Raw genomic sequence first — 19,332 nt, 5'->3', positions numbered from 1 at the left:
GAAATATACATAGATCTAATCTACTTGGGAAGTAGAAAAAGACAAGATCTCCTAAGTAAATTGGGAGCATGGAGACTTTAGGAGAAGGTTGAAGGAGAGGGGAGAGGCAGGGTTAGAAGCAGAGAAAAATGTAGAGCTCAATAAAAATCAATTAAAAATGTAATGTCCAACAAGAAGATGGGGAAATGAGTGTTCTTGCTCTAAATGTTGTGACCTTGGAAGTGTTAATATTTATGTGATTTGAATTGATACCATCTCCCAGAAATGTATCTAGTAAAGAGAAGCTATGCACGGGTGGTGGAGAGGTCCTTCTGTATTTGTGTTGCTTTCATTGGTTATTAAAGAAACTGCCTTGGCCTTTTGATAGGGCAGAACTTAGATAGGCAGAGAAAAGAGAACTGAATGCTGGGAGAAAGAAGACAGGCAGGGAGAGCCACCATGAAGTCACCAGGTCAGAGACACTGAATCTTTCCAGGTAAGCCATGACCTCGTGGCGACATACAGATTATTAGAAATGGGTTGAATCAAGATGTGAGAGTTAGCCAATAAGGGGCTAGAACTAATGGGCCAGGCAGTAATTTAATTAATACAATTTCTGTGTGGTTATTTCTGAGGTTAAGCTAGCCAGGTGGCAGGACACAGCCAGCTCATCCTACAACACATGGGTGCTTGCTGGATGCTTATTCATGGTGATGAGCTACTGGCTTTGATCAGGAGATGCCCATCAGAAGGAAAATGGAGCTGTGCAGTTGCTAAACAAATCTTGCCAAGATCAGGGGATGCTGAACAGGTTTGTTGCATCCTTGACTGCAGATCACCCCTGGGGATAGGGGGTGCAGTTAAGTCAACTTCAGGACATCCTGACTCTCTACAGCACTTCACAAGAGGGTTCTGATGTGGGACAGGGATCCTCATGACACGGTGCAAAAACAAGACTGGCATGCTTGACACAGTCGCAGTGGTACCCACCCCCTTCCACAGGCCACTTCTTAGCCCTCAACACACTAGAAGACAGTTTGAGTATCTTTTCCACACTAAAATTGTAGCTGTAGGTGACTGAAATTTGTGCCTAGCCCAAAGCCAGGTCCATATAAGCCACCCAATTAAACCCATTGAATGAATAAATGGATTCAATGGATGGATAGATGAATGGATGGATATATGGATGATGGAAGGATAGATGGATGTTGGATGGATAGATGGATGGATGGATGGATGGATGGATGGATGTTGGATGGATATATGGATGATGGAAGGATAGATGGATGTTGGATAGATGATGGATGGATGGATGGATGGATGATGGATGGGTGGATAATGGATAGATGGATGATGGATGGATGGATGGATAAATGATGGATGGATGATGGGTGGATGATGGATGGATGGATGGATGGATGATAAATGGATAGATGGATGATGGATGGATAGATGGATAGATGTTGGATAGATGGATAATGGATGGATGGATGGATGAATAGAAGAATGAATGAATGAATAAATGACCTTTCCACATAATTCAAAGTGGAACGAAAACCAAGAAAGACACCCACAGTGAGCTGAACAGAGCCCTGCCCTCTGAGCATCATTTCTCTCCTCATCTCCCCTCTACCTTCCATAGGCTTCACCTGGCAAAACCTCATGTAGCCCCCAATCTTTCTAGAACCTTCTTCTGTCCATCTGTGACTCATTTAGCACTCATCAAGCATATCCTGTAGGCCAGGCCTTGTGCAGGAGGGACACGGGCCCTAAACCCAAAGTCCTCACTTCTATAATGGACACAGACAGCCCATTCCCAAGGTGCACTTTACTCTGAACTTACAGGGGAGCTTGGTGCCACCTTCCACTGGAAAAGTAGTCATGGACAAAGGTGGACAAGAGCCTCCTGCCTCACCCATCTGGGGAGGGAGCAGCGTGGATTTCCTGGGTCTTCGGTGTCCATTTATCCAGATAGGAACATTGTTGTGGAAAGTTGTAAAGTCTGTGTCCCCACAGCAAAATGTCCCAGTGCTGGTGTAACAGGGAGAAAGGCAGCAGGATCAGGGAAATGGGAGGAAGTGCATCAGGTCCCCAGAGAAGAGCAAGGAAAGGCAAATAACAAGGCTGCTTCTGCAATGGCTCCAAAGCAAGACTCAAAGCCCGCATTCACAGGGGGCACAAATGACAAAGACAACTTCCAACCAGAAAGGACCGACTGGAGCTATGTTATTTAGTGGCTGTGATGACTGTGTTCTGTCACCTAGATACAAACCTAGACATATCTAAGAATAAGGAATCTTAACTAAGCAAATGTCTCAACTTTCCACGAGCAAGCCAACGGGGCATTTCCTTGTTTGATGTGGAAGGGGTTAGCCCATGGTGAGTGAGGCCATCCCTGGGCTGGGGTCCTGAGTTCTATAAGAAGGCAGGCTGGGAAAGCCAGGAGGAGCAGGCCAGTAAGCAGCACCCCTCCATGGCCTCTGCATCAGTTCCTGCCTCCAGGTTCCTGCCCTGTTTGAGTTCCTGTCCTGACTTCCTTCAGTGATGGACTGTGATACAGAACTATAAGCCAAATAAACCCTTCCCTCCTCCAGGTGCTTTTGGCCATGTGTTAATGACAGCAACAGAAACAAACACTAAGACCGTGACTGAAGCTGTCGTTGTCCTCGCTGTACTAGTTACTTCTCTGCTTCTGTGATGGAAGGAAGACACTACCAGGGGCTCGTGGTTCCAGAGGGTTAGAGCCCATGACAGCAAAATGGAGGTAGCAGGTGGCAAACAGCTGGAGCTGCAGGTGAGAGCTCACATCTGGAACCACAAATAGGAAGCACAGAAAGCTAGCTCAGAATGGCACAAGTCTTTTTAAACCTCAAAGCCTGCCACCCCTAGTGACATACTTCCTCCAGCAAGGCCACGCCTCATCACCTATCCCAAAGGGCCACCAACTGGGACTAAGTACTCAAATCCCAGAGTCTTCCCAGGGCATCCATTCAAACCACCACAGCGCTCTTCTCTTCTCTGGATGTGTATATGGAGGGTGACAAATAGGTCAGAATGCTGTTTTCTTCTTACTGGGGCATCTGAAAGTCTAAGAACCTTCCCTTCTGCACGTGGCAAGAGTAAAAGGAGACAACCCCCCCTGAACAGAGATGCCCATGACAGTTTTTACCAAAACAGCAAAGTATGTTCAAATGACCAAATACTTGAAGTTATGGGGCTTCAATGTGAATTGGAATATTTACAGCAAAGGCCTCGTATATTCAGTTGAAATGGGTCCTCCTGAGTACATCTTCAGAGGAGAAAACAATAAAAAGCATTAGATGAAAGCTGTTTGCAGAGCCCCCGCTCATGAAGACAGATGTATGAAGCCTGGACACGGCCTTAATTTTAGAGGAAGCATAATTAGCTAGGTTTTTTTTCTTTCTGCCTCTATTTTTACGGTTGTTGCTACAGTATTGTTTGTGCCATTACAAATGCTGAAATCAAATGCAAACCACTTAGGGACACTCATAACTCAGATTTCTCCAATGGCATTAAGCAGTCATTGACTGAGCCAGCATCAGCTTTGTAACTGTCCCAGAGGTGGAACCTCAGGACTGCAGTGACCACTGGAGAAAGCAGGTTCAAGTGCTATGCATGAGGACCTGAGTTTGGATCCTCAGATCCGTATGAAGCATCAGACTGGTCTTGCTCATACAAACTTGTACCCAGTTCTGGTGAGGGTTAGGACAGAGATAGGATGATCTCTGGGTCTGCTGGCTACCAGTCTAGCCAAAAGACAAGCAACTCCAGATCTGGGGAGGGACTGTCTCAAGGGACTAAAGTATAGAGCTATAGAAGAAGACACCCAACATCTTCCTCTGGCCTCTACATGCACAGACACACAGTCATATGCACCTGCACACATACATTGACAAACACATGGCGGGGGTAGAGCCTGAACAAGTCATCAGATGTACTTTAGAGATATCATCAGTACATTAGCGATAAGCTTTGGAGACAGGCTGGGTGGCATTTAGTGGAAGAATGTGCTTTGCATGGGCAAGGCCCTGGGTTTAATCCCCAGAAACATTCACAAATAAGTTTCTGAGTGAGACAGACATGAGAAATGATAGTGAAAACATCAAGGATGACACTGGTGATGTGATGGAGGAAGGTCATTGGTTAAATAAAAAGAAACTGCTTGGTCCTCATTGGTTAGAAGATAGGTGGGAGGAGTAAACAGAACAGAACACTGGGAGGAAGAGGAAGTGAGCTCAGACTCCACAGCTCTCCTCTCGGGAGCAGACGCCTCAGAGAGACGCCATGCTCTCGGCTCCTGGGCAGACACATGCGATGAAGCTCCGACCCAGGATGGACATAGGCTAGAATCTTCCTGGTAAGACCAGTGCTCACAGATTATTAGAGATGGGTTGATCTGGATATCAGAATTAGCCAGTAAGGGCTAGAGCTAAAGGGCCAAGCAGTGTTTAAATGAATACAATTTGTGTGTTGTTATTTCGGGCATAAGCTAGCCAGGCAGCCGGGGTGCTGGGGACGCAGCCCTGCCGCCCTTATTACTACAGTGATGTCTGACATTCACATGGCGCCATGTTAAGTAGGATGGGCCAGGTGCTGCTGCTGTAACAACCCCCAGTCTTAGTGGCTCAAAACAAGCCAGATGTATTTATCGCTCATACCATGGTTCCTGCAGGTTGGCATGGGAAGAAGGGGAGGAAGTGGCCCTGCTTATTATGTAAAGACCCAAGCATGGAAAGCAGCCACTACCCAAGACATCACATGTTGCTATCTCAGAAAGAAGAGCAGCTGTGGGCATTCTTAACTGTGCCTCTAAATAATCCAGTTAGGAAGTGACACTATAGTTTCTCCAAATAAGGTTTTAGTTCAATAGTTATCTGCTCCACCTTCAGTAGCAGGGGTAGGGGGAGTAGAAAGTACATTTGGTCTTCAATCTTCCAAGCAGGGAGACATAAATACTTAGCAAACTACCTAATACCTATCAGAAACGCCACTGCTGGTACTGTCCATGTATATTCTGTGAACTCACTTATCTAATCCAGATACAAGCCATCCAGGCCTGTCCTGAGACACATGGCCAAGTGTGGCCATTTACGCAGGATGAGGCAGCATCTCTGTGATAGTTTTCCTGACCGGGACCCTCACACTGTGTGGAAAGGAAGAGAAAGTCCTATTCTCAGATGTCCCTCGAAGTCTGTGGGTGAAGGGCCTGTGCTTCCTCCCAGAAGCCCGTACATAACACAGACAGGACCATCCCCCTGCAGAGACAGAACACAGACGTGGCTGGTCAATGCTGGTGCTGCTGTTCACTGCTCCGTCTCCCCATATCACACAGCTGTCGTCTGTCTGCTCCTCCATGTGAGTGCCCGGGGGGGGTCTGCCACCCAGCTGGTGATGTGAGCAGTCCTTGCCCCCAGACTCCCCTTTATGGATTTGCCATATTTTATCCACAATATCCCAAGAGCGTGTTGAGGGATATCACCTTGGGTGTAGGTCCTGCCCTAGTCCGCCTTTTTCTCCCGCTTCCTACCAGCTCTCCAGACAGACTGTCTTCTTTCTCTACCTCACCAGCCTCCAATGATACCCACTCTCCCTGGGTGAAGTGCCCCAGTCCCTTGAGCGGGAAACACACCCTCCCCTGCAGGTAGAAGGGACCACAGCACACTGTCTCCATGCCTCTTTCCAGATGGCCATAAAATCAGCTTGTCCTCTTGTTCCTGATCCCTTCTCAGCTCACTATCTTAGAGGGATCTGGGGTAGCTCAGTGTGACTCATAGATATGTGGCCATGTCTTGGTTACTTTTTTATTGTCATGACAAAACACCACGACCAAGACAACTTGTGAAAGAGAAAGTATTTAATTGGGGGCTTGCTTACATTTGCTAATGTGTAGACAGCGGCCTAGTTCAGTTTAAGTCATCCATCACCTCCCCAGTGCCACAAGGATATGTAACAAACAGCCCCCAATGCAGTGGCTTATCTAAGGGACTTACTGCTGTGCACAAGTCTACAAATCAACCGAGAAGTTCTGATCTGAGCCAGGCACAGAGGACTCCACAATACATCTGTAGGCGGCTGTTCCCCCATCTCACCTGGTTTCCTCCCGGGACCTTGCCCAGAATTCCTCTGTGGATTGTCCACCGCTGAGTGACCCTCCTTCCCCAGCAAGGTAATAGAGGCTTATCCTCTTGGCAGACACAAAATGCCTGGAGAAAGCCAGAGTACAGCCAAGGCAACTCACAAGTTCACGACGTAAGGCAGTAAGGGACTCCAGCACCCCAGGGGAAACTGAGTATCATATGGTTCACAGCTGAGGAAGAGCAGAAGGGAGCGGGGGCCAGTCCTGCAGCTAATCTGCAAAACCACATGGGTATGAATCTCTGTGTGCATGTCTGCAAGCATGGGCTGTCAGAACAGAATACACGTGAGAAATAAATCCTGCTTCTCTGATTTTTTTTCGTTTTTAGACTCCTCGAAGTGTTTTCCTAGTGTGTCTATCTGGACACTACGCCCATGACTGGTGCCTGCAGAGGTCAAAAGAGAGCATCAGATCCCCTAGAACTGCAGCTATGAAGAGCTGTGAGATGCCATGTGGGAACTGAACCCAGGTCTTCTGCAGAAACTAAGTTCTCTTAACCGCTAAGTCATCTCTTCAGCCCTAGAAAGTCTGCTTTAAGTCCGTGAAAAAGCAAAACTAATCATCTACCATTAAAAATCACCTGCCTGCAAATCTGTCTGCATGTGCAAGCCTGAGCCAGGGCAGCTAGCCTCCCCTCACGCACTCACCTTGCTTGGATGGGCCAAGGGTATCAATGGCAACACCTGGTTATTCTCTTGGTGCCTTTTGAAGACAAATCTCAGGGTGCTGGGAATTACTGTCCCAGGGAGCAACCCTCAGCCCATGATACATAGAATGATGCCATCACCTAGCATGGGCCAATCCCAAAGGTACTCCACAATGTGGCCCCAGGTGGCCCCTCAGGGCTGCATCCCCGTTGCCTGTAGCAGTCACCTGCTTAAACAATGGCTACTTTGCTGTCTTTCCCCTCTGAAATTGCTTATGGGGACACCTCTCAACAAAAGAAGTTAGCCTGCACCCTTTATGTCCAAGTCACTTCTAGCCTGAGGGCTAACCCTGCAAATACTAGGAAGCTTTGGAGTCCTTGAGGCATTGGAAGGGCTTTGTAGACCAACAGTCTCTAGGCATCTGCTCCCACCAAAAAGGTGCTCACTCCCAAGTAGGCTTTGGTCTCCTGGAGACCAGGAGGCAGAATTGCGCCCTGTCCACAGGCTCAGGTCCCGCCAGTGGGAGGGGCTGAGGCTTGGGGACTTAATGAGGTCCCTGGCAGAAGCAAACCCCCTGAAAATGACAAACGAACAGCATTACAGACTGGTCCCACAATTACTATCAGTTGGCTGTAATATAAATATGCAAATTCCCCGGGCTTGAACTTTAACACCCTCTGTAGAGACCATTCATCTCTTTAAAGTATTAATTTAAGTTGTAAAAGGGCTCATACATCACTGCATGTCATTTTGAAAACAAATATTAATCAATTTTACCCTCGGAATTGCTACGGAGGAGGCAGTCGGCGCTCCTGAAATCCAGGAGGCTGCGGGAAAGATTTACATATTCATCCTGGCTTAAGGAAGCTGTGATAATGCAGGTACATCTAGCCGCACCAGCAGACCCTTATCTGCTGCCAGCTTCTGCATCCTGCCCTGCAGGAGGCTGCTGCTAAGCTGATGACCTTGAGCGGGACAGTGGGCTGGGACCCGCGTCCAAATTCTTCCTTCCCTGAAAGTCTAGACTGCACCCCCACCCCCTCCCCCAGCCCAAGAGGAACAGTTCTGGCTCAAGGGCTTGAGAGCAATAGGCTGGCCACCCCTGTCTGCCAACTTTCAGAATCTGCAAATAAGAGAGGCAAATTCTGTGTCCAGGCGTGAAGCTGGGAAGTTGGGCAGGTGAGTGTTTTCTGAGTGGGAGGGGGGAGCGGATATTAGGATTTAGTAGCCCAAGCATTCAAAACTAATCATTAATCCTACGTCTGGGCTACGTTACCTGAGAAACAGACCTGGATTTTCAAAACAGCATCTCGTGGCCAATGTCACGTGGAGAGGCTGTGAGAAGCGCACCAGTGCAGGAATGTCTGTGGGTAAGCACGGGGATTACACTGTGAATGCGTGTTATTACCCCCACCACCCTCAATTGCTCTCCTTTCCTCACCATCCCCTCCTTCCACTTCTCCCCGTAGTGAGCTGGAGAGGCAGGACCCTCCTCCCAGCTGCCCCATCCAACAGACCCTGCCTTCTTGGTCCACAAAGCACCCCCAGGAAAAAAATATGCATTGGATGAAAGAACACTAGCCCCCTTTCCACAAGGCTGAACTCCAAAGGCTCCCCCAGGGAAATGAAAGGTCCCTCCCACATCTCCAAAAGAGTAGCCTTTAGGAGCCTCTGGATTCAGGATAAGCCAGCAGAGGGTACATTGCCCTAGGCAGCTGCGGGGGAAATGGGTCTTCTCCCTTCACTTATGGGTGTAGTCCTATCAGAGCTATCAGCCTCCACTGCTTTCCTGGCAGGAACACTCAGCTCACATCTTCGGGACTGACTGTGCAGCTGAACTTAAGCCCAAAGCCCCATGTCTTCCTCTGCGCACCCACCAGCCTGGCTGGTCCTCACTGATGGACCGCGTGCGCACAGCTGAAGGACCCTGAGGGAGAGTTCTGTTGACCAGTGACCATGGCCTACCACCTCCCGGTGTGTCTGCCAGCCACCGAGGCAGCTGCACATCCTGGGTCCGTTCTTCACTTCTCAGCCTGGGCAGACACAGGAGCCATTTGGTGATGCAGCCACGAATCCCAACCCTAGAGGAATGTCTGAATCTCATGATGTGAGCACATGTATGCATGTTGAGCCACGTGCAGCTCAAGCCACGTGTGATCAGTGTGTACGATGGAAAAGGTAAGTTGTGTAACACACGAGCCCTATTTAAGCGTTCCGTCGATGTGTGTTGGGCCATGAGTGGACACAACGCATTGAATTACATGTGTCAAACCCCATAGAAGTGCTGGTTTGTGAGAGAGAAAAATGACAGCAACAACAGAAACACACGGCCAAGAAGGAATAAAGCTGTCTTCAAATCACCCTCTGCTGGGATGCTTAACTCACCAAACATTTATGCCACAGATGATTATCAAAACCCTAATCAGCTTTGGATAAATGTGCAATCACGAGGCTAAAGGACTGTGCTGGGAACAGAGACACGAGCTCACTTTCTTCCACAGCCTGGGAAGCCGGAGGCAGAAAGCAGGACTCAAGACAAGCCGCAGTGGCCAGCAGGAGAGCCCTCGATGTCCCCCTCACTTCTGCCCTATTAGTAATCAACATCCGTATGTTCTCCTTACTGAGGAAAACCTCTAAGTTTGGAACGCGGAGTGACAGAAGTGGGAAATTCCCAGAAATAGGGTGTGTTTCTCAAGGGTAGCACAAACTTACCTCTAGACGAAACACTGAAATGTCTCGGCATTTTCTAGACCTGCCTTCAAGCGCGAGCCATATTTTCCAGGAAGGCCAAGGTCTCCTGTCAGCAGATCTCAAGGCTTCTGGAGGTCAATTACCTGATCAGCTGCGGCAGAGAGAACGTCCTAGGGTTGGTTTCCCTTCTTACGTTTAGCTCCTTTCCTATGACCCAGGATAGGCCTAGCTTTCTAGCCTCATCCTAACAGTGGGACCTGTGTGGAATACCCAAAGACAGTGGCTGTGCTAATGGCCACCAGAATGGCAGAGCCAACAGACATTTTATTTTTCCAACAAGTGTTGTTGTTGTTGTTTTTAATTCAATAGCTGTTGTAGAAATTAAAACAGTTGACGTAAAAATTTAGAACTCTGCTTTCTCATTTGGCTGCCCATGAGTGGTGGCTACAAGGAAGTGTGAGCCCTCCAGTTGGCTACAGTCACTTCCCAGCCCTCTCAGCCACCTCCACAGCTGCCCTGCTGTGAACCAACAGGAGACATTCAGTTCCTGCTGACTCCTCCCAATAAGCCCATGGGAAACTGAGGTCCAGGGGAAAAACCTGACCCATCGTGATTCTAACACCCGTGTGTCCCCTCTCCCTGGCCTAGAGCCCTCCCTAAACTCTCATTCTAGGAAGACTAAAGTCTTGATTCTGATTTTTTTTTTTTTTTTGGCTTTTCGAGACAGGGTTTCTCTGTAGCTTTGGTGCCTGTCCTGGAACTAGCTCTTGTAGACCAGGCTGGCCTCGAACTCCCAGAGATCTGCCTGCCTCTGCCTCCCGAGTGCTGGGATTAAAGGCGTGCGCCACCACCGCCCGGCTTGATTCTGATTTTTAAAAGTTCTAGGAGACCCATTCCTCCCTCACTCAGGATTTTCAAAGATGGAGGGGGGCGATGGATCCCAGAGAGGTGGAGGAAGCCTCGTGCCTGGTGGTTCACACTTCTGTCTCTCCGGTCTTCTATGTTTAGTGTGTTACCAATATGAAGTCAAAGTAGATTCATTTGACAGTCACCAAAGGGAAATCAGCTGCAGCCATAAAACCAATGTAGTTATGACAGCGGGCCCAGGAGGAGGCAGGACGGAGTCAAACCTGTCAGGCCGTTGACAAACGATGATAAAGTGATCGCTCCTTCCCGCGCTGGATGGAAATTGACAAGGTGGGCCTCCCCACCTAATGAACAGCTCCAGCCCCACGCTCCGACGCAGTGCTCGGAAAGTTTAATCTCAATAAACATTGTAATAAATCTGCTCCCGTGTTTAGGAAGAGTACAGCCAGCAGGGAAGGAGCTATGGCTCCAGAGAAAGAACCCAGGACGCCTTGTGGGAACGGCACTAGGGGCTTCCCCAGATGCACCTGCCTAAAGACACCTCTGCTGCTCCCCAAAACAGAAACTAAGGCTCAGATGGCACTTATGTCACACAGCCTCGCAGAGAGCAACTGTCTCTATGACTTGTATTGAATGTGCTCAGCTCTGGATTCTTATAAAGTAATGTCAGTTACAGAACAATGCCAGCCCGCCAGACAAGACACGTTAGAGGAACAAGGCGGGTGGCACGGGGGTGGGGGAAAGACCCCCCCCCCCAAGCAACCCTCGGAATACAATGCACCAGCTGCACATTAATAAATATGTAATGTTTGATTAGAAATATGTATAGTATTTTTTTCCCTCCCCAAATGCCGGCTGGCCCTCGGGCGGAAGACGGGATCTGGCCCGCACTGACGGGTTTCTTTCGCTTGCTTTGAAAATACCAACTCAAATGTTTTCCTGTCCCAGCTGTTTCCCATTGTGGCTGTTTATCAGCTTGAAGGATGAAGAGTGGAATGAAAAAAAAACACGCTCGCATTTCAAATGTGCCAGTCAGTCACGCCATTGTTCAAAGAAGAAAGCTTTAATTGTCTGTGCTGGCAAACTTCTTCTTGGTGAATGTCCAGGTTTTAAGAACAGCTATTCAGCTGTGCGATTAGTTTAATACATGCAGAGAAAAGCATATAAAATCACACGGTTTTCTGGGGGAAAAAATTAAATAAGGGGAAAAGAGGAAAATTTTTGGGGGGTGGGTGAGATGAGTCACACACTGAAGTTCCCCTCCACGCTCCCCCCCCCAGCACCAGACTCCTTTGAGCTTCCTACTTAGGACCCTCTGAAGCATCCCATCATGGATGGCATGGTCAGAACAAATGGCAGACACGGCCCAGGCAGCCAGAACTGCAGACGGGGCCCCCGGAAGCACTCCTCTTCTGAACACACCAACTTCCATCCGAACTTCTTCCCAGGAGCAGAGACGACTCAGCCAGCAATACTCAGGGTCCCTCAGGAAAATCAATTCTGGAATTTGGGGGCTGGCCAACAAAAGTTCCAGTGGGTAAGGCTTTGAATGCCATGGGAGGATTCTCACCTGCCATTGTGAGTACCTCAGGCCAAGCCTGAACACCCCAACCAGTTCCTTGAGCTATCAGGGGTAAGTGCAGGCTGCGGTTGCCTGACTCACCCACTGGGTAAATCTATGCATTCTCCTCAGGACATACAGATGGCCAGGACCATGGCCTTCTGCTTGGGGTAGAATGAACTCAGCTGTTCCAATCAGGGAACCTGGCTCCAAGAGCTTTCCATGTGGAAGCGATGTCTGGGGAACAGGAGGAAAGTCCAAAATAGCAGCAAGAAAACCACCTCGTCCCTTCCAGACTCAAGTGTCGGAGACGCTACTCTAACCCATGCGGATGGCTGCTCCCCAGACCTCATCTGTGCAAGAAAGGGAAAGAAATGGGGACCAAGAGAACGCCAAGACTAGGGGGAAGGGCCCCAAAGTGACAGAAGAAGGGGCTCCCTAATTTACCCAGAGGACAGCATTTTCCCCAGGGCAATTGCTCCCTGCCTAGATTTTAACTCTACGGTGTTTTTCTGTAACTAGCCAAGAGTGAACCATCTAGAAGTATCCCAGCCAGATACACAATGGTGTAGCCACCCTCTGCCACCCCGCCCCATTTCCAGCATTCTCTCCTTCATGCCAGCTGCGATGAACTACTTCCAGCACCCTACCCCCAGGTCAGTGACCCCAGAGAGCTGGGGTTTAGTATGCAGGTAGCCTGTCGTGGGACCTTTCAGCTTCCATAACCACAAGCATCCTCTCTGGTCCTTCAACATGCAACGTCCTATCAGTTGTGTGTCCAGAGAACCCTCACTCACACAACACAGGAGGGGTGGAGTGCTGGGGGCACAGCTGTGCTCACAGCCACACACCTGCCGCATCCACATCTGGGCCGGGCCTTGGCCTCTCCTGTCTATCCAAAGTTACCACTATCTATCGACCTTGAACTTACCCCCTGCTCCTGAAGGCCCTCCTGACCCAGTTGTCATTTCCTTCCTGCTTCTCCGGTATCTTTCTCCTTTGCTGGCAGCCGCATCTCCATAGAAACGAACACACCCTCCACCCAAGAATTAGCAAGAAAGTGGCTTGAGTCAGTAATACAATTGAGACATGCCCTTCTATCAGCACCGCTCCGAATTTCTCCAGAGAAAAGCCAGACTGAAAAGGGAAAATGGTTGCATTTTGGGGTAACCAAAGACTTGCTTTGTTCACAGTTCCTGAAAGCTATGAGACACATGGGGTTGGGTTGGCAGACCGGAAGGAAACCACAAGCAGAGCTGCCGAGGAAGTAGAGACATCCAAAGGAGCTAGGTGCTACGAGGAGCAACGGAGAATTAGCAGAGAAATCAAGAGCTTGTCAGGTTGGTTTTCACTGGAACCAGTGGAGCTGACACCTGCCCCTGTGCCCAAACTGGAAGCTGCCTAAGCTCCAGGTCAAGCCCCAAGGGCTGCACACTAAGGAGAGCGAACTCCATTTGCCCCCTGGCTCACACTGCAGGGAAGGGCAGGAGTCTCTGTCCGAGAACAAGAGTCCTAGAGACATTTTGTTTGTCATCTCAGGCGAAAGAGTCGTGTCCTGAAGTAAACGCAACCCCAGAAACCCTCCAGGCTCATTCACCGTGAAAACAACAACAAAAACACATAAAATACCTAGGAATAAACCTACGGAGAAATGTTCAGGACCTATGTGAAGGAAATCATAAAACTTTACTGAGGAACATAAAGGAAGGCCTGAATAAATGAAAGGTGTAACCACGGACCTGGATGGAAACACTCCATGTTGTAAAGATGTCAGACGCCCTTGAATTAAGCTATAAATTCAATGCCACCCCAGTCACTGTCCTTCAAGGCACATGTGTGTGTGTGTGTGTGTGTGTGTGTGTGTGAGAGAGAGAGAGAGAGAGAGAGAGAGAGAGAGAGAGAGCGAGCAACTGGACAGGCAGATGCTAAAACTTACTTGAAAAAGAAAATGTACGAGAATAGCCAAAAACTGTAAAAGAAAGAAAATGATTTGTGCATATGATGTAGTAGATATGGAAACGGACAATAGAGGTTTAAAGGACCATGACGTCGATTGGTTTAGGCTGAAAATCCAGAAGAAGCAGATTAGAAAGAGCAAACATAGCATGTGGCCTTCGATTCAGAGAATAGAAAGTGGCGAATTCCCCTGTCCAGCTCACAGTACAAACACGATGGATTAGGAAGCTAAGCCTGTGCAGCCACGGACCAGGCAGCCCAGCAGCTGTCAGGGTCTAGGTTGATGTTCATGTCCTGTTGTTGCCACCTGGGGCAGAGCAGATGCCCAGGGTCTGAACATCCACCTGAAATCATGTTGGTGTCTGAGGGCCTGTGCTGCCACCAGGGCCAGGGTGACATCTGAGCCTAAACTGCTGCCAAGGGCACGTCTGGGTCTGTGCTCCTGCTACAGCTGGGGTCTGTGATGATGCCCATGGCCCATATTATCACAGGGGGTAACCATGTGTGTTGAAATCCGAGGGCCATACCCAGTCAGTCCCGCCCCTCACTGGCCCTGGGAAAGCTGAGCCTGCCCCTCATTGGACCCCGCAGCAGGAGAGCTGACTCCACCCTTCACCACAGGCATGGCAGAGCTGGCCCCAATGCATGGGCCTAGGAGAGCTGGCTCTGCCTTTCACCTGAGGAGGCAGTCCCAGTGGCAGGGACCTACCAGCTCATATCCTGGGCCTTGGGTGTGCCCACCCTAACATCTACCCCATCTATGACCTGCCAGAGTGTAGGAGGGGACTGGTCCTGCAGAACGACAGCCACAGATCTCCATGACTCTCAGGGCGACAGCAGGACATCTGAGAGGAGTTTCAGCGAGGGTCGGTGATGACGGTGTGTCAGAGGCATTGAGCCAGACCAACGACTCATTGCAATGAGCATCTTGTGGGTGGGGCTGATGGGACAAAAGGGTACACTATATGACACCTCCCAGTCCTTCCATATCTCCCCCCCACACAATTGCAGCATGCCCCTCCCAAATTAATTAACAACAAAACAAACAAAAATCACCTCGCTCCTCCATCTTTCCAACATTCAGCTTAGCGGCATCGGTAGCAGGACTGGGGTGCATGATGTGAAATTCCCAAAGAATTGTGTTTAAAAAAAGAAGCCGAGCCTGAAAGACAAATCCGGAAAGACGTTAGAAGAGAACACTGTGCGTGTGCATTGGGAAGCTGTGATGTCTTACAACCAAGCAAGATTAAGGAAACAACCCCTTCAAGAACTTTTTAAATTCTGGGACTGGAGAGATGGCTCAGTGGTTGAGAGCACGTGCTGTCCTTCCGGAGACAGCTTTAATTCTACAGTTCTACTTTGTTTTACAGTTGACTCTGTGACTGAGCTGTCCTTCTCCATCACCGCTTCCTACAATGTGTTTGGTGACAAATTCAAGTTGTCTTAAATAGTAATCAATCTTGTGATTTCAAATATTTGTTAAAAAAAACCTTTTCATAACAAAACCTATTTTTTTTTATATTAAAACACATATGTTCACCCTACAGACACTTCTAAGTCAGTGACTCTAGATCACAGAAGAGAGGGAATATACCTGTCTTGAAGCCCAAAGACCACCAGCGAGCAGATACTTTAGGGCTAGCTGCTCTTTAAAGAGTCAGAAAGGCTGCTGAGAAAACCCCTTACTGTCTTACAGATGTGCCCAAGCGCGGAGAACACCCATCCACCTACCCCTCACACAGAAGTTAGCCCGGATAGCGTTAACTTTGGATAATGTTGGCTGCCTTCTCAGATCCTCTGTATGGACCTAAGCTGAGTGTACTAGGCAGATAATAGCTCCCTTCTCTGGAGCACTGTAGTCGGCTAACGAGAAGCACACAGGCCTTAGAAGCTAAACGTCACTTCAGCAAGTGCAGCCTACAGGCAAGACATTGGTCTCAATCAAAAGATGACTACAGTACAATTCATGTTTCAGATATCCCCCCAACAACGATGACCCCTCTCCCAACGATGACCCCTCTCCATCACAACAGTCACAGCCCTCCCACACACAGCTTTAGCCCCTCCATGGCCACAGCCCCCCACAGCTAAGCCCCTCCCACAGCTACAGTCCCACCCACAGTCAGCTCCTCCCATGACCACAGCCGTGGCTCCTCCCACAGACACAGCCCCTCCCACCACCACAGTCTCACCCATAGCCAGGGACCGCAGCCCCCCATAGCTACAGCCCCTCCCACAGCCATGGTCGGTCCCTCAGCCAGGGCTTCTCCCATGGCCCCTCCCATAGTTATAGCCATAGCCATGACTGGACTTTGCTTTTCCTCCCTTTCTACCATTTTCCTTTTCTTATTCTGCTTACTTTTTTCCCTGAGAAGATTTATTTCTGAAAACAACCTCATGGATCAATGTCACCCCTTATACAAACAGTCTGGAATGAAATCCCAGCCTCTGGCCTCCATCTTTGGAGGCCCCTTCCCTGTGCCCTTCGAACCTTGACCCCTCCCCAGGAAAGGTCAAAACCACTCCCACAGGCTATTTAAACTGCTCCCCCCCAAAATAAACAGGTGGCTGTCCCATTGGCAGCTTCCCATTTCCCCTCGGGGCCACCTGGGAGCACAGGTGTCTAATTAAACCTGGATATATTTTAATATGGTCTGATTTGGTTTGATTGGGATTATTTTGTGTGGGTGGAGTGGCTCGGTTAGGAAAAATTTCTAACACTGAGAAAGCCGTATGGCTAGAATTTCAGATTTGTGGTAGCGCCATGCAATAGCACTGCATTTGAACAGTGCTATTGTCCCTTAGGGGCTTGAGAGATGGGACGGCTCATTAAAAGGACAAAGTTGCTAGCACTTCCCGTGCCGTGGAGGAATGTTCAAAGTGCTGAAACTTTCACCTGGGCCACGGGGTCAGGGGTATAGGTGACAGGGGTACACTGCCTTTTGCGGGAGCTTTGATGCCTGAGAGGCGTAACCTAAAAGGTTTTCCAAACACTGGAATCGGATGACCATCAACAAACAGCGTCAGTGCCCTAAAATAAGGAAAATTCAGCTCAGATGAGTCACAGCGAGCAATGAGGCATGAGTGTCCAAGAGCCTGTGGTGGCTAATCTATCAACTTCATGAGAAGGAGAAGCACACGGGAGCTTAAGAAAGCAAACCCCTGGATCTGTCTATGAAGGTGTTTCCAGAGACAATGAGATCATTCAGTCTCTGACCTAATGAGAGGCTTAGTCCATTGATGGTTTCAAAATCTCGATAGGCCATTGAGGAGGTAGCTCTGCAGAAGGCAGGGCCCACTGGAGGAAGTGTTCACTGAGGGCTTTTGCTCTGGGGATAGTCTGCTTGGCCTCTTCCTGTTCCTACTCCACTCTACGTCCTGTCTACCAGCAGATGAATGACTTCCTCCTCCATGTTCCCACTGCCATGATACTCTGCCTCACTGTGGGCTCTGAAACCATGAGCCAAAAGCTGTAATTCTTCCCTCTGTGTAGCTCTGTGCTATTCTGTCACCACAGTGAGAAAGAGAGCAAAACACCTTGCACCATTGCAGAGACCACTGCGGTCGAGAACAAAAGGAGTGGTCAGTCTTAGCTTAGGACCAAATCTCACCATGAGACAACTGTGGTGGGGCTGTAGCAGGATAGGAGTCTTTTTAAGAAAAAGTCTCTCCAGATCCTGGTAAGCAGGCATCGGCAGGGCTGCGGGAGACTGCCAAGTGGCTCCTGAGGATGCTGGGTTAAGGAGACAGAATGGGACCCTGCATAAGGAAGCATTGGCTGATACAGGACTTGAAACCCCAGGAAAGGTTGCAGGGTGGAGTGTCCCTTAGGGGCTTGAGAGATGGGACAGCTCATTAAAAGGACAAAGTTGCTAGCACTTCCCGTGCCGTGGAGGAAATGTTCAACTGAGCCAAGGATGGCGTCTTCATGACTTCTCTGTTGCTCGCATAGAACACTGACCAAAACCAACTGGGGAAGGAAGGAGTGTTTTCTCTTCTCCGCTCATAGTCCATCATGAAGGGAAGTCAGGGCAGGAACTCAAGATGGAGACCTGGAGGCTGGAACTGAAGCAGAGGCCACGGAATGCTGCTCTGCTCAGCCCTCTTCCTCATACAATCCAGGACCACCTGCCCAGGGTGGCCCTGCCCACAGCAAGTTGGCCCTCCCATGTCAATCATCAACCTCATCAACCAACAAAATGCCCTACAGACCTGCCCTCAGGCTAATCTGGTAGGAGCAGTTTCTCATCTGAGGCTCTCCCTTCACAAATGACTCTAGCTTTTATCAGCTTGACAAAACACTAGCCATAACAGATAGGATATTTACCAGAGCCAGCTCTCAGTGTGTAGCTTTGGGTCTGGTCTGTGTCTATAGCTAAGTGGGGGAGCCAGATTCCAGTCAGCACCAGGGAATGCAAAAAAATCCACAAATGGGGCAATGGCTTAGGAAAACTTATTATCTATCTAAGGGGAAAATAAGGAAACCATATACAATTTCTGATGGTAACTTTCTCTTTTACTTCATCTTGAAAAAAAATCCTCTTTGAAAATCTCTCTTTCTCCTCTACATAGCTCTTCACAGCTGCCTTCCTTGCACTGCCAAACCCTGCCAAACCCTGGACAATTACATGTAACATTTTCAGGGCCCAACCCCTTCTCACGACACAAGGTAAGTCACAGAGTTTCTCTTCATTGGCCAGCCAGTGAGTAACACTTGGCCATGCACATAACCTAAATGGCTAGGGTTCTCAGACAGAAAGTAAACAGTTGGCTGAAACCTGAACCTGTAACATAAACTGAAGCTGGAACTACATGAAAAAAGACAATTACTGTAGAGGGTTATGTCTACCAAAGTCGCATCTAGCCTGACCTGAACCAGCAATAAACACGTAGGAATTCACTCTTGTGTATTCTCTGCAGGGTCAGCTAGTCTGCCCCTGAATTTGTTCTGAAGTTTAAAATTAGTTGTCTTTGTGACTGAGAAAACTATTACTTTCCTATGTCAGTCTGAATAATGAAAGATACCTTAATATTATTTCTAGTCATCAAAATTATATAGATTAAGCAGAAATCATCTTCCTGACCATCCACAGCTATATATGTGCCCAAGGGTAGAATATTTTCATGAGATAAACACAAGATAAACAAAAGCAGTGGGAAAAGCATCCATGGCTGTTGCTAGGGAGGGAATGACAATTCTTAGGGAAGAAATGAAGTGGCATATGAGAGAAACTATAGACAGGAGCAACCGTCCATTTACAATTAGTAGCTCCATGGCCTTTCCAGGTGAGGTTTCCCAAAAAAGCTGAACACTAGTTGTCACCTACTGTATGCTGTCAGCTCTCCGCATCTCTCCCTTTTACATTTAGCAAAACAAGAAGCATACAACTCTCTCTAAGGGCAGTGAGGAATATGGATAATTAAAAGTCTGAAGAATATTGGAAGACTGACAAGCAATATTGTAATGATTTTGA

The sequence above is a fragment of the Microtus pennsylvanicus genome, chromosome 6 (assembly GCF_037038515.1).
Source record: "Microtus pennsylvanicus isolate mMicPen1 chromosome 6, mMicPen1.hap1, whole genome shotgun sequence".
NCBI lineage: Eukaryota > Metazoa > Chordata > Mammalia > Rodentia > Cricetidae > Microtus > Microtus pennsylvanicus.
This window is presented reverse-complemented; position numbering follows the sequence as displayed.